The sequence below is a fragment of the Mus musculus genome, chromosome 3 (assembly GCF_000001635.26).
Source record: "Mus musculus strain C57BL/6J chromosome 3, GRCm38.p6 C57BL/6J".
Taxonomy (NCBI): domain Eukaryota; kingdom Metazoa; phylum Chordata; class Mammalia; order Rodentia; family Muridae; genus Mus; species Mus musculus.
Window position 1 is genome coordinate 99,049,079 of NC_000069.6, and position 15,265 is coordinate 99,064,343.

General features: G+C 42.4%; 1 long non-coding RNA gene across 1 annotated transcript; it reads left to right on the top strand.

The window, feature by feature from the left end:
* The first annotated feature begins 743 nt into the window (after positions 1–743).
* On the top strand, positions 744–4,664 carry Gm12440 (predicted gene 12440). Its single transcript, NR_110516.1, has 4 exons — positions 744–804; positions 3,190–3,917; positions 4,103–4,169; positions 4,453–4,664. It is a non-coding gene; the product is annotated as a predicted gene 12440 (long non-coding RNA).
* The last annotated feature ends 10,601 nt before the right edge of the window (positions 4,665–15,265 follow it).

Below are 15,265 nucleotides of genomic sequence, written 5' to 3' on the forward strand. Positions count from 1 at the left end.
GAGCATGGAGGGCAGCCAGGAAAGTACTAGAATTTCACAAGAACTGATCTCAGGAGAACTGACATAAAGAAAACATGGCAACCTTTGAAGGACGGAAATAAAAGGGAGGGTGGAAGTGTTTTCTGTTCATTATCATCCTCGATGTGAAGAACTCTTGTAGGAAGATAACAGGTCCACAATCCAAATGTTCGCCTTCTGCCCCAGTGCCTAACACTGGCTCCTGTCTCTTACCTCTCTATAGAAGCTCTGTGGCTTCATGACTGAGATGTCTACCTTTAAAAGGGAGGGAGGATATTTAACAGTGTTTGTGACTAAATATAAGATGCTATATAGGTAAACTACATGTTAATTTTAAACCATAAATCACAGCAGAAAAGCTAACTTGGGCACGGGAGCAACACAGTTTCAGGAGGCTGCATCCTCCTTAGGGTGCCCCCTGCAGGATTGCCTAGGTATAACCACCAGACTCAGTATCCAGCCCAGGGTATCTTTTTTTTTTTTTTTAAATATTTTTTATTAGATATTTTCTTTATTTACATTTCAAATGTTATCCCCTTTCCTAGTTTCCCCTCCGAAAATCCCATATCTCCTCCCTCCTCACCTTGCTCCCCAACCCACCCACTCCCATTCTTGGTCCTGGCATTCCCCTGTACTGGGGCATAGAACCTTCACAGGACCTAGGGCCTCTCCTTCCATTGATGACCAACTAGGTCATCCTTTGTTACATATACAGCTAGAGCCACAAGTTCCACCATGTGTTTTCTTTGATTGGTGGTTTAGTTCCAAGGAGCTCTGGGGATACTGGTTAGTATATTCATCAATACATTCATATTGATGTTCCTCCTATGTGGCTTCAGACCCCTTCAGCTCCTTGGGTACTTTCTCTGGCTCCTTCATAGGGGACCTTGTGCTCCATCCAATGGATGATTGTGAGCATACACTTCTGTATTTGCCAGGCACTGACAGAGCCTCTCAGGAGACAGCTATATCAGGCTCCTGTCAGCAAGCTCTTGTTGGCATCTGTCATAGTGTCTGGGTTTGGTGATTGTTTATGTGATGGATCCCCAAGTGGGGCAGTCTCTGGATGATCATTCCTTCAGTCTATGCTCTGAACTTTGTCTCTGTAACTCCTTCCATGGGTATTTTGATCCCCCTCTAAGAAAGATAGAAGTATCCACACTTTGGTCTTCCTTCTTTTTGAGTTTCATGTGTTTTTCGAATTGTATCTTGACTATCCCAAGCTTCTGGGCTAATATCCACTTATCACTGAGTGCATATCATGTGTGTTCTTTTGTGATTGGGTTACCTCACTCACGATGATATCCTCCAGATCCATCTATTTGTCTAAGAATTCCACAAATTGATTGCTTTTAATAGCTAAGTAGTACTCCATTGTATAAATGTACCGTATTTTCTGTATCCATTCTTCTGTTGAGGAACATCTGGGTTCTTTCCAGTTTCTGGCTATTATAAATAAGGCTGCTATGAACATAGTGGAGCATGTGTCCTTATTATGTGTTAGAGCATCTTCTGGATATATGCCCAGAGCATCTTTTAAGCATCTACATTCATCCTGAACTAAACAAGGAAATGCACAATAAGGATAGGTCTCTACAGAAGAGAAAGTGGAAAAGCTCATTTTAGGTTTTATTGGCACGTTTCCTATAATGTCATTATTAAGGGTCACTAGGCTTCTCTCCCAAAGCAACCTCCAGAAGGACCAGGTATTTTGGCTAAAAGTCAGACTTGTATAAGCAAGACCACCATTTCCTTGAACTCTGTGTTCTTCTCCGTCAACAAGAGAAAGAGCCCAAGCTTCTCATTGTGATACCTACAACAAGTTGGCCATGGAGACTGAGGGCCAGTTAGTGTTTATGCCTAGGGCTCAGATTCAGGGACCTCCCCTGCTTTACAGAACTTTTGGTGTGCATGAGCAATCTTAGTGCCCTCACTGGTGTTTCTCATGTTCTCCATCCCCTAAACAATGTAATGAATGTAGTCTACATCTTCAGTTCCTAATCAACCATATCAATGGGCCAAAATGTCTTCTGAAGCTGAAGTAGGAACATCTGTAATGATTACAGCATGTAGCTGGAAACTCAAACTGGGGTTAAGTCCAATAATTTATAGGTATCTCTTCATGTTTACATAAATGTGGTCAACTGCCAGGATTGCTAGCATGTACCATATGGAAAATAAAAATCATTCTTTTCTAGGGGGAGGGGTATTCTCTTAGATATTCTATCTGGGAAAGAACATAAAAATCTATCCTATAGCGAGCAGCGTATGCAACCTGAGCTGCAAAACCACTAGAAGTTTAGTATCGCACACACAAATCATCTTTTTTAAAAAGTCATTCGCTGACTTTCTTCCTCCCTTTATCTCCTCTCCCAGTTTCTGAGTTCCTGATTCTAATGTCATTTCTGAAGCTGCTCTGAAGCTGGTGTGCTTCGAAGACACACCACTATTACTTTACAAGACTGGGATTGTGGCAGAGCCGGGAAAGTCAAGAACTGTGTCTGATTTCTAACACACATAGAGAGCAAAAAGTGTCCCAGTATAGTGAAAGGGGGGGGGGCAATGAGGGATCATCATGACATAGCCAGTCACTACAGCTTTTAGGAGGCTGAAAAGTCAAACTGTGTAAATAAATTGAGTATTTCCAAAAATCACAGCATTTAAGGAGAGTTTAAGGATTCTTGTATTTTACAGATGAAGAACTACTCTCCAAAGAACTAGTTTGTTTGAAACATGTTTGTATGTGGCCATGAGTCTCTATTGAAAATGAATGGGGATGGGGCAAAGGAAGGAAGGTACTGGTTTCAGCTGGAGACAGAGAGGCTTATACACAGACAATTGAGAGATGAGCAAAAATTGAGGCTTAAGGGAGAGAAGTCAGTCTTATAATAATGCAGAAGACAAATTGTGATGTAAAACTATGGGGAATGCCATAGACAATATAGCAATGGCACATTCTTCCCTTTCTTGATAGCCTCTGCCTAAGGAACAGAAGAAGCAGGGCATCTCAAAAGAATCCAGATTTCTGGGCAAGCAGATGCATCGCATCGGAAAGCCTGCTACCCACTGTAATAGAGAGACCCTTGTCTGACTTGGACTGTATGGTTTAATACAATCAATGAGACCCAAAATGCCATCTTATTCTGTTTTTGTTTGTATTTCCCCCTTCAGCTATACCTAAACCAGTCTAGAGAAATGAAACCCTCCAGCGGTTCTAGTCCCGGAAGGAAGCCGAACTGCCTTGAAGCATCTGGCCTTGTGCCCACATGTTGTCACAGCTCATAGCTCATCTTTCTCTGTGCCCTTGGCAGCTGATCTGAATAGAGAGTGCACATGAACTTCAAAGGAAGCAGGCAGGATGGAGTTGGGGCCTTGCTGCTTTAATCAAGATGGATTCGAGACCTCTGGTTATCAAGTAGGAAACTGAAACCAGCAATAGAGAAAGATGCTGACTAAAAGGAAACTAGTCATTGAAAGGGCACCAGGAACTCAATATACGACTAAATTTTAAATAGTACTCCCCTGGTACACGCTGCTGGATTTACTTTTACTTACTGTCTACATAAACAAAATTAGCATGTGCATTAGAGCCTCCGATATTGCCTAAGAAATTCACCATAATGTGCAGTGGCACGAAACGTGGTTTCCATCTTCATGTCCTCCACTGATACTCCTCCCTTGACCTTGAGCATCTCTGTCCAAGTTTCTTTGGTCAGTGGTGGGAGTAGTGCTCCCTTTTGACTCAGTACCACTATGAGACATCCTTGAATGCTGGGCTTGCCTCTTTTCTGGGGCTTTGCCTTGAACATGAACCACTAGTGTGAAATGTATCAAACAATGATGGAGTCAGAGTCATTGTTCCCAAGTTGGTCTTCTGAAGGGAAGCACACTCTGGCAGAGTAAGTACTCCAGAGTGTTTATTGCATCAGTGGGGGAGGAAGAAAACTGCTGTTCCTATGTCCTTGCCCCTGTACCTAGAAGAGTGCTAAGTATAGAAATCATATTTGAGTTTCATAACTTATTTTGCCCTGGGCATGATTGTGTCCCAAAGCATCAAGACTCGAGGTTTATTTGCCCTTTGTAGAGAGGAGCCATGCAGAACAGAAGCTTTATAGGACCAGGGAAGGAAGAATCTCAGAGGAAGAAAAAAGGTACACTGGGGTGGGGGTGGGGTGCCTGGGGCCAGGCCTGCTACAGATGCTTCATAACCTATGCATGAACTGCTCTGAGTTCTTTCCTTCATCCAAGACAGAAACACCCACTTCCCTCTCAGACTTTCACAGACATCAAAAGATTGTTCAGAGGCAGAATCCAAAGACAGCCTGGGACTCACAGACTGGATGTCTTGCTCTCCATGGGGGAGCTTTATTGAAATTATGCAAATAAGTATTCTTATTCTTTATCCTCCCTTCTCCAACCTCATCCCCACCCTAGGTCAGCTGTGCAGTTCTCCTGTGCAAAAAGCAGATCAAGGGACAAGGCAAATCACCCAGTACTTTCCCCCTGACCCTCTAAAGAGAAGAGAAGAGGCCACACAGGAACCCTGAGAGAGTGGACGGCCAGAACAGCTCTCTCCAGGAACATGGGCAGTATTTTTTAAAATTCTTCCCAAAAGATATATAAGTGTTCAATAAACACAAGAAACGTGTTCGATCTTGTCAGTTATTAGGGAAATGCAAATCAAAGCTATATAATGAAACTCATTGATTTGTAGGCTTGTTAAAAAATATTAATATAAAAACAGATACTCATATAAAACTTACATGTAAATGTTCATAGATGCTTTATTCACAATAAACAAAAGGTAGAAATAACTCATGCATGCATAAATAAATAAAATGTGAATACAGGGACTGAAGAGATAGCTGAGGAGTTTAAAGCACTGAAGTGCTCAAGAGGACTCCAGAGCCCACATCAAGCAGCTTACATCCCCGTAACTCCAGCTCCAGGGGATCCAACAGCATAGGTGTGGGTACATACCCACATGTATGCATTCATGGACACAGACCCACACAGAGACACAAACATAACTAAAATAATAAAATTAATTATTTTAAAAATAAAATGTATACATAAATAAGATGGAAAATTGAATAAAATGGAATGGAATCCAGCCATCAAAGTGATGAATTAGTGATGCCGGTAACATGGATGAAGTGGCTCGAGATGAAGGAAGGTGGACAGGGAAATGAAACCTGCTTGGGTTCCTCCTGATGAGTACCAGAATCCAGACACAAAAGTCATTGTCATCTCATGAATATAAAAGCTTGGAGTACAAAAACACAGAGGGAGACAATGGGTTAGTGGGTGCTGTGGGTGGGGGTTAGGGGAATTGAAGTCACTTCTAATGGGGAGGGGTTGCTTTCAGAAATTATGAAAATGTACTGCATTAGTCAAAATAATGTCACAATGTTTGGAATGTACTCAAGCCACTGAGCAGTATACCTTTAAAAGTAACTGGTGCCAAAGTATGTCAATACATAAAAATTTAAATCACTCGAAGGACAAAAAAAAGACCTTACTGAAAACCAGAATATCAACTAGAAAATTCACTAGACTAGGGAGGGGAGGGGGCTCAAGCTGGGCCTGAGAAAGGGCCTGCAGACTAAGCACCTATTTCTTTTTTTTTCCCTGAATTTGGTTTTTTAAAATTAATCATTCCATTCTTTTACACCTCAAATGTAATATCTCCCTTCCCAGTTACCCCTACACAACTCTCCATCCCATCTGCCTTTTTCCCCCTCCCCTTTGCCTCTATGAGGGTGCTCCCACCCACTCACCCACTCCTTCCCCACCTCTCCAGCTTCCCCCTACGGCTGAGGCATAAAAGCTCCACAGGACCAAGGGCTTCCCCTCCCATTGAGACCATCCTCTGCTACATATGTATCTGGAACCATGAACCTCTCCCTGTACACTCCTTGGTTAGTGGTCTAGTCTCTGGGAGCACTGGGTGGTCCAGCCAACATTGTTCTTCCTATGGGGTTGCAATCCCCTCCTTTCTTCCAGTTCTTCTGCCAGCTCCCCCACCAGGGTTCCCCAGCTTAGTCTAATGGTTGGCTGCAAGCATCTCCATCTGCATTGGTCAGGTACTGGCAGAAAGAATCTCCCAGGGAACAGCCACACCAGGTTCCTGTCAGCAAGGTAGGTGCCTCTTCTAATCCCTACCCATGCATTGACTGGGAGGAAGCATGGCCACCATCATGCTTAGACACAAAGGAATTTGAAAGAGTGTGGAAGATGTAAGTCAGCTCTGAGAAAACCTGAGTCTTTCTAGACTCCTGCAAGGATCCTAGTCTTGCTGGGCTGACTTCTCTCAATTCAGAGGCTCCCATTTCTATCTCCCTAAACCCCTTTCCTAATCTGTGGTGTATTACAGAGAAGGAGAGCTGTCCAAGTGAAGGACTTAAAAGTTTTGTTTAAAAAGTCATATTGATTACTGTGACTAATAGTATATGAAATTTTCACCTTCTTCACATGAGTGGCAAGAATCAAGTTGGTGTAACAGTTACAGAAGCAATATGGAAGTTCCTTAAGAAGGTATATACCAACTATAATATTATCCATTAATCCTACTTCTATCCATTTCTCCAAAACAATTAAAACCAAGATCGAAAAGTATGATTACTCTTATGTTCCTTACAGCTCTCTTCATAATAATAATTTTGTCCCAGTAATCCAATTTTCCTTCAACCAAAGAATGGATAAGTGGACAGTTTTTATTATGGCTCGGGTTTAGAGGATTTTGGTCCATTATAAATTGGTCCAGTTGTATATCATAGTGAAAACACACGGCAAAGGAAACTGCTTATCACGTGGTCAAGTTGCAAAGGAGAAGAGAGGAAAGGTCAGAGTCCTATTTGTACCGTTCAAGGCTGTGCTTTCTATATATATATATATATATATATATATATATATATATATATATATATATATATATACAACATATTGTCCTCAATTACATTTCCAATGCTATCCCAAAAGTCCCCCATACCCTCCCCCCCCGACTTCCCTACCCACCCATTCCCATTTTTTTGGCCCTGGCGTTCCCCTGTACTGGGGCATATAAAGTTTGTGTGTCCAATGGGCCTCTCTTTCCAGTGATGGCCGACTAGGCCATCTTTTGATACATATGCAGCTAGAGTCAAGAGCTCCAGGGTACTGGTTAGTTCATAATGTTGTTCCACCTACAGGGTTGCAGATCCCTTTAGCTCCTTGGGTACTTTCTCCTTTTTAGCTCCTCCATTGGGGGCCCTGTGATCCATCCAATAGCTGACTGTGAGCATCCACTTCTGTGTTTGCTAGGCCCCAGCATAGTCTCACAAGAGACAGCTACATCTGGGTCCTTTCAACAAAATCTTGCTAGTGTATGCAATGGTGTCAGCGTTTGGAAGCTGATTATGGGGTGGATCCCTGGATATGGCAGCCTCTAGATGGTCCATCCTTTCGTCTCAGCTCCAAACGTTGTCTCTGTAACTCCTTCCATGGGTGTTTTGTTCCCAATTCTAAGGAGGGGCATAGTGTCCACACTTCAGTCTTCATTCTTCTTGAGTTTCATGTGTTTAGCGAATTGTATCTTATATCTTGGTTATCCTAGGTTTGGGGCTAATATCCACTTATCAGTGAGTACATATTGTGTGAGTTCCTTTGTGAATGTGTTACCTCACTCAGTATGATGCCCTCCAGGTCCATCCATTTGCCTAGGAATTTCATAAATTCATTCTTTTTAATAGCTGAGTAGTACTCCATTGTGTAGATGTACCACATTTTCTGTATCCATTCCTCTGTTGAGGGGCATCTGGGTTCTTTCCAGCTTCTGGCTATTATAAATAAAGCTGCTATGAACATAGTGGAGCATGTGTCCTTCTTACCGGTTGGAACATCTTCTGGATATATGCCCAGGAGAGGTATTGCTGGATCCTCCGGTAGTACTACGTCCAATAGGCTGTGCTTTCAAAGTTATGAATTCCAAATGGCCTTGCCTAGCAAACATTACATTGCTTCACACTAATGCCAAGTTCAGAGCCAAGTCACTGGCACATGGGCCCTTGGGAGCATTGTAAATGAAAATTTCATGGGCTTGAATACCATTAGGACTTGAAAAGGAAGTAAATTATTTAGTAACAGCAACATGAGTCAGCTTTAAAGATATTATACCAGGTGAAATAAGTCAGTCACATAAAGAAAAAAAATGAACGTGTGATTCCACTTGTATGTGTCTACAAAAATCCAATTCACAGAATCAGAAAGTCAAATGATGCTTGCTAGGGTCTGGGGTAATGGACAAAGTATATTTACCCATCAATGGGCACAATGCTTTAGTTCACAAAGATGAATGAGATCTAGAAATATGCTTTACAATATTATGTGAAATCTATATTGAAAAATTATTGAGAATAGATTGTATTATAAATGTCTTATCACCATAAAATAAAAATTTCCCACACTCCCGTAAAAAATCTTTAGCAGGCTCTAGGAAAACAACTAATGTTTTAAACTGTCAAAGGAAGGGTTTTTTTTTTTTAAATCCAGTTTTAATTCAACACTGTAAGGTGGTGAACAAACAGAGATAACACGGGTTCTTAATAGAAAGAATGATCATTATAATACTTACAAATTAAAGGATAGAGCATGAACAACCTAACAGAGTGACTGCTAACAGAGACACCAAGACGTGCATGCCCCCAGGATAGAGCACATCATTTATATACAAACAGAAGCAGAGAAAATATAAAGGACAAACTGAACTTTACTATGAGGAAGCCACCAGCAAAACTCAACCTGTAGTCTGTGGGTAAGAAACTCAATTTCCTTAAGAACTAATGTATGAGGAAATACTTCCAGGAAAGGGATCAGGACACCAACCCAGTCACAAAACATTCTACCTGCAATTTGTCTTGCTGGAAAGATGGTCTGGGGTAAAGGTGGTACCTCTCCTCTTGTAGGAAAGGCTGACCAATCACTAGTCCAGGTTGAGACTCAAGTCACAAGAGGGAGCCCACCCCTGACATCTAGAGGGCCAAGAACCAGAAAACAGAGAGCTAGAGACCTAGAATAGAACCAAACATGACTGCAAAAGAAAAGTCAATGAAATGATTCCTAATGATATACTGCTAGACTCATAGACAAGAACCTAGTATAATCATTATCATCAGAATTCTCATCCAGCAATTGATGGAAACAGATGCAGAGACTCACAGCCAAACATTAGGCTGAACTCAGTGAATCATGAGGATGAGAGGCAGGAAGAAGCTAGAGGGGTCAAGGACACCTCAAGGAAACCTGTAGGATCAACTAACCTGGGCTCATAGGTGCTCACAGAGCCCCTGTGACACTAACTAGGGAGCCTGCATGGGGCTGTATAACTGTTATGGCTGAGTAACTTGGTCTTCTTGTGGGACTCCTAAGAGTGCGAGTGGGTGTTGTCCCTGACTCTTGCCAGCTTTGGGGACCCTTTTTCCTCCTATAGGACTGCTCGCCCACCCTTAATACAAGGGGAGATGCCTAGTCTTATTGCAACTTGATATGGTATGCTTTGTCAACGTTCCTGGGAGGCCAGCCCCTTTCTAAAAAAAAAAGGAGGAAGAGAGGTTGGGGGAGGGGAGGGACTTGGAATTTAAGAGGAAGGGAAAACTGTGATTGGGATGTAATAGATAAGATAAGAACAGAAATATTAAAATTTAAAACAATGAAGGTACAATGAAAATAAGAAAATAAAAGGGGAAATTCTACAGGTTCAAAGATACTTAAAAGATAGACCAGGGAAGAGGAAAGCAGAAAATATAAACTGTTTAGTAATATGCATTTAGAACTCTGAAGAACAGTGGACAACGGTTATAATAATAGTCAGAGTTTGGGGTACTCCTTACAGAAGAGCTTGGCAGCATTACTAGAGGGGTTCATAGGAGGGGTAACATTCTCATGTCATTGGTAGATCTTACATAGGTATTAGCTTTGCAATGATTATTTCAACCTACACATCTGTTTTCTTATGGTTTTCTGTACTATACTGTATTTCATACTAGAAAGTTTTTTTTTATTTCCTTTACTGTTAAGAATTCCATACATGCACACAATAAAATATGATCAAATCTATCCTACCTCTCCTCTCCTGCTCTCTGTCCTCCTAAAATATCCCCTCCCAGTTTCATCTTACTCTAACCCTCGCCCTTGCTCTCTCTAATAACCATGAAGTCCAATGAGTGCCACCCATATCTGAATAGTAGTGAGGCCATCTACTGGAGCATGGGAATCCCATCACAGGCCACAGCCTCTAAAACAGAGTTATTCTCCCACCCCCAGCAGATATCCACTGTAAAGAGCTTCTGAGTAAGAAGTGGGGCTCACTGTCTATCCTGCTAATGCTGGAATTTTGTCTGGCCTCAACTTGTATACCTGGGTCTTATACAGGTGACCACAACTGCTGTGAGTTCATGAGTGTGACAGCCATGTCATATACAGAAAACCGTATTTCATGGCACTTCTCCCCCATCCTCTGGCTCTTATATTCTTTATTCTTCCTATTTCATGATGTTCTTCAGCCTTAGTGGTGGTAAGGTTAATGTAGATGGCTCTTTAGGGCAAAGGACTCAGTTTCTTGTTTTCAGGACTTTGGCATTTATTGCACATCTATTCTAGTTTGCTATTTATTCCATCTTACAAGTCCCAGGTCATCATCTATCACGAGGAAAAATAGAGCAGGAAATCAAGGCAGGAAACTGGAGGCAGGAACTGAAGTAGAGACTGTGGAAGAACATTTCTTGGGGGCCTTGCTTCCTCTGGCTTGCTGCCTTTCTTAGGCAGCCCAGGTCCACCTGTCTAAGTATATAGCATTGCTCAGAGTGCTCTGGGCTCTCTTGCCTCCACCAACAATCAGCAAAATGCCTCACAGCCACAGCCACAGACCAATCTGACCTGGGCAAATCTTCAGTTGGTGTTCCCTCTTCCTAGGTGACTCTACATTTGTCTCAAGTTGACAAATTAAACTAACTATGACAGCATCTATTGATGGCAGAACACTACAGAATTTTCTCCACCCAAAAGCTAAGGGAAGCCAGATCTATGGGTAAACATGTAAATATTTAGATGGCATTTCCCCTGCATGGCTATTATTATGATAATATTTAATAGTGTTAATATAATAATATTAAAATAATAAGAGTATGTTTTACTCTAGGGCCTACAACCTCCCAGCTATAGAACTTGACTGTGATTGTATCAGGCATGAAATTCACCCCTGTGGAGCCTGTCTCATCTCAAATCCAATCAGAACGTACTTGGTTACTCCACAGTGGCCACACCACTATTGCACCATAAATCTTGCCTGCCAGATCAGTATCACAGAATTCAGGGTCCAGTACTGGTAAAACTGGATGTCTTTTTTCTTCAGAAGCCTACATAGAACCTTCTGGGACTATGGAAGTCAGCAAATACAAAGGAATGTTCCTGAAAGATTTGAGCTTGAGTCCCCTCTGTCCTGCAGCCAAAGGCATTGTGTATTCAGCAAGGCCTTACCATATAGTTACAGAGATAACCAAGGAAAATGGCAGACACCTGTGTGTTGTTTTGAGTCCTTTGGGGTCTCCCTGACCAATAACCAAAAAGAAGGCATCCCATGCCTTATACTGCGATTTTCATTAAATTGCCCATGTCTGCTGGGCGTAGCACTGTATACCTATGCTGGGTAATGCATTTGAACTCTTTTTCTTTTTTAATTTTATATGGAAATTGGCTTACTAACTAGCGTGTTTGCTTGAGGCTTTTTCATGGAGCCTTACCTCCAGTTAACCCACTCATTGCCCCTCCCCTTAGGAAATTAAGTATGGTGATATTTCTCACAGTACACACAGACACAGAACCGCTTTGGCTATTTTTGCATTCTATGCCACCATATAAGTTTTGGAGTCATTTTTTAATGGCTCAGAAATTTTGATTGATATTGCATTGAATCAGTAGATTTGTTTTTTGATAGGGTGGTGATTTCCATAATATTAAATTTCCCATTTCATGAGCATGGGATATCTTTCTATTTTCTAACATCTCCCTCAATTTGTTTCTTTGGTGTCTTACAAGTTTTACTCTAAATAAAAGTCTTCAGTTTCCTTGCTTAAGTTCATTCCCATGTGTGTGGAGGAGTGGAGGTGTGGAGGTGTGGTTCGGTGGGTGTGTGTTTCTGTGGGTGTGTGTTTCTTTGTCTGTCTATGTGTGTGTTTCTGTGTGTGTGTGTGTTTGTGCATCTGATTGACTATCATGGAGGTTTTCTTGATTTTTTTCAGTCATTTTGTATATAGGACTTTTGTGTGTTAATTTTGTATTCTGTCACTTTGATGAAATTATTTTTCAGCTCTAGGCAGTTTTTGCTGGAATCTTTAGGTTCTCTTATATAAAGAATCAAATCATCTGCAGATAGGAACATTGTAACTTCGTCTCCTATTCATAACCCTTTTATTCCTTTCTCTTGTCTTGTTGTTGTAGCCAAGATTCCAGCACTATATTGACATCCTGCCTTGATCCTGATCCTAGAGGGAACTCTGGGTTTTTCTTCATTTAGCATTATATTGGCTGGAGTTTGTAATCTATAGCCTTGATTGTTTTACTCCATCTCTAGCCTCCCTGTAACTTCTATCATGAAGGGATATTGAATTTTGTCAGAGAATTTTCTGCATCTAATCAGATGGTTGTGTAATTTCCATCCTTGAGTCTGTTTACGAAATGATAACATTTGTTAGTTATGTTTGTTGAACTGTCCTTCCACCTCTAGAATGAAAGCAAATTGTCACATTCAATTACCATTGTTATTAAATTCAGTTCATAAGCATTTTACCAAAAATATTTGCATCTAAATTCATCAGAGACAGCCATATCTGGGTCCTTTCAGCAAAATCTTGCTAATGTGTGCAATGGTGTCAGTGTTTGGAAGCTGATTATGGGATGGATCCCTGATATGGCAGTCTCTAGATGGTCCATCCTTTCATCTCAGCTCCAAACTTTGTCTCTGTAACTCCTTCCAGGGTTGTTTTGTTCCCAATTCTAAAAAGAGGCAAAGTGTCCACATTATGCCGGGGCCTGGCAAACACAGAAGTGGATGTTCACCGTCAGCTATTGGATGGATCACAGGGCCCCCAATGGAGGAGCTAGAGAAAGTACCCAAGGAGCTGAAGGGATCTGCAATCCTATAGGTGGAACAACAATATAAACTAACCAATAGCCCCCTGGAGCTCATGTCTCTAGCTGCATATAAATCAGAAGATGGCCTAGTCGGCCATCAGTGGAAAGAGAGGCCCATTGGTCGTGCAAACTTTATATACCTCAGTACAGGGGAACGCCAGGGCCAAGAAGTGGGAGTGGGTGGGTAGGGGAGTGGGTGGGGGAGCGGGTGGGGTGTGGGGAGCCACCCTCACATTCGCCGTTGCAAGATGGCGCTGACATCCTGTGTTCTAAGTGGTAAACAAATAATCTGCGCATGTGCCAAGGGTAGTTTTCCACTACATGTGCTCTGCCTTCCCCGTGACGACAACTCGGCCGATGGGCTGCAGCCAATCAGGGAGTGATACGTCCTAGGCGGAGGATAATTCTCTTTAAAGGGGATGGGGTTTCGCCATTCTCTCTCTTGCTCTGGCTCTTGCACTCTAGCGCTCTTGCGCTCTGGCTCCTAAAGATGTAAGCAATAGAGCTCTTGCACTCTTGCACTCTTGCTCCTGAAGATGTAAGCAATAAAGTTTTACCGCAGAAGATTCCGGTTTGCTGCGTTCTTCCTGGCCGGTCGCGAGAACGCGTGTAAGAGTTGATGCCGAAACCCGGGATCTAATGAAATTCAAGACAGTCTATCAGAAGTAAAGTGGGAAATAGCTTTACAAGGTAAGTCTGGTCTTGAACTTTCTAACGAAATTCAAGACAGTCTTATCAGAAGTAAAGTGGGAAATAGCTTTACAAGGTATGTTTGGCCTTGAACTTTTTCTAGTGTTAGGAGCCTTTTTGTTCCTTTTCACATGTTATCAAGCGGTTAAGGCAGGGCTGAAAATTCTGGATGAAATTCAGGGCAATCTATCAGAAGTAAAGCGGGGAGAGAGAGTAGGAGCAAAGAGGAAATATGGTACACAAAATAAGTACACAGGCCTTTCCACGGGTCTTGAACCCGAGGAAAAGTTTAGGTCAGGTAAGAATACCTGGGGAGGGATTAGAAGGAAGGAGAAGGAAAAAGAAAAGAAAAAAGATCAATCAGCGGAGGTCTCTAGGAGAAGGAGCCTATACTCATCACTAGATGAGCTCAAGGAGCCAGTTCTTAGTAGTTCTGAATCAGGTGAAAAGGCTATTAGGGCCTGGAAGGCGCTCTCCCGAGCAGGTGAAGCCACTGGACAACTAACAAAGATCGTCCAGAGACCTCAGGAGTCATTCTCAGATTTTGTGGCCAGAATGACAGAGGCAGCAGAGCGTATTTTTGGAGATTCAGAGCAAGCCGCACCTCTGGTAGACCATCTCATTTATGAGCAAGCCACGCAGGAATGCAGAGCGGCCATAGCCCCAAGAAAGAACAAAGGTTTACAAGACTGGCTTAGGGTTTGTCAGGAGCTTGGGGGACCTCTCATTATGCGTTACTTCCATTCAGTATGAGAAATTTACTAGGGCAGCTAACTTGTCAAAAAGTCTTTCTCAGTATATGTTACAGAATTGGACGGCTGAGTTTGAACAGACCTTTCGGGAATTGAGACTTGCCATCATTCGGGTCAACTCCACAGGCTTGGACCTGTCCCTGACCAAAGGATTACAATATTGGATCTCCTCAGCATTTTCCTTCTTTAAAGAATGGGTATGGGTGGAATTATTTGGAGATACACTTTGCTGTGGATTAGTGTTGCTTCTTTGGTTGGTCTGTAAGCTTAAGGCCCAAACTAGGAGAGACAAGGTGGTTATTGCCCAGGCGCTTGCAGCTCTAGAACATGGTGCTTCCCCTGATATATGGTTATCTATGCTTAAGCAATAGGTCGCTGGCCATTCAGCTCTTGCACCCCACGAGGCTAGTCTCATTGCACGGGATAGAGTGAGTGTGCTTCAGCAGCCCAAGAGAGTTGCACGGCTAAGCACTGCAGTAGAAGGGCTCTGCGGCACATATGAGCCTATTGTAGGGAGACATGTCATCTTTCAAGAAGGTTGAGTGTCCAAGTGTCCTTCTCCCCAGGTAAAACGACACGGGAGCAGGTCAGGGTTGCTCTGGGTAAAAGCCTGTGAGCCTAAGAGCTAATCCTGTACATGG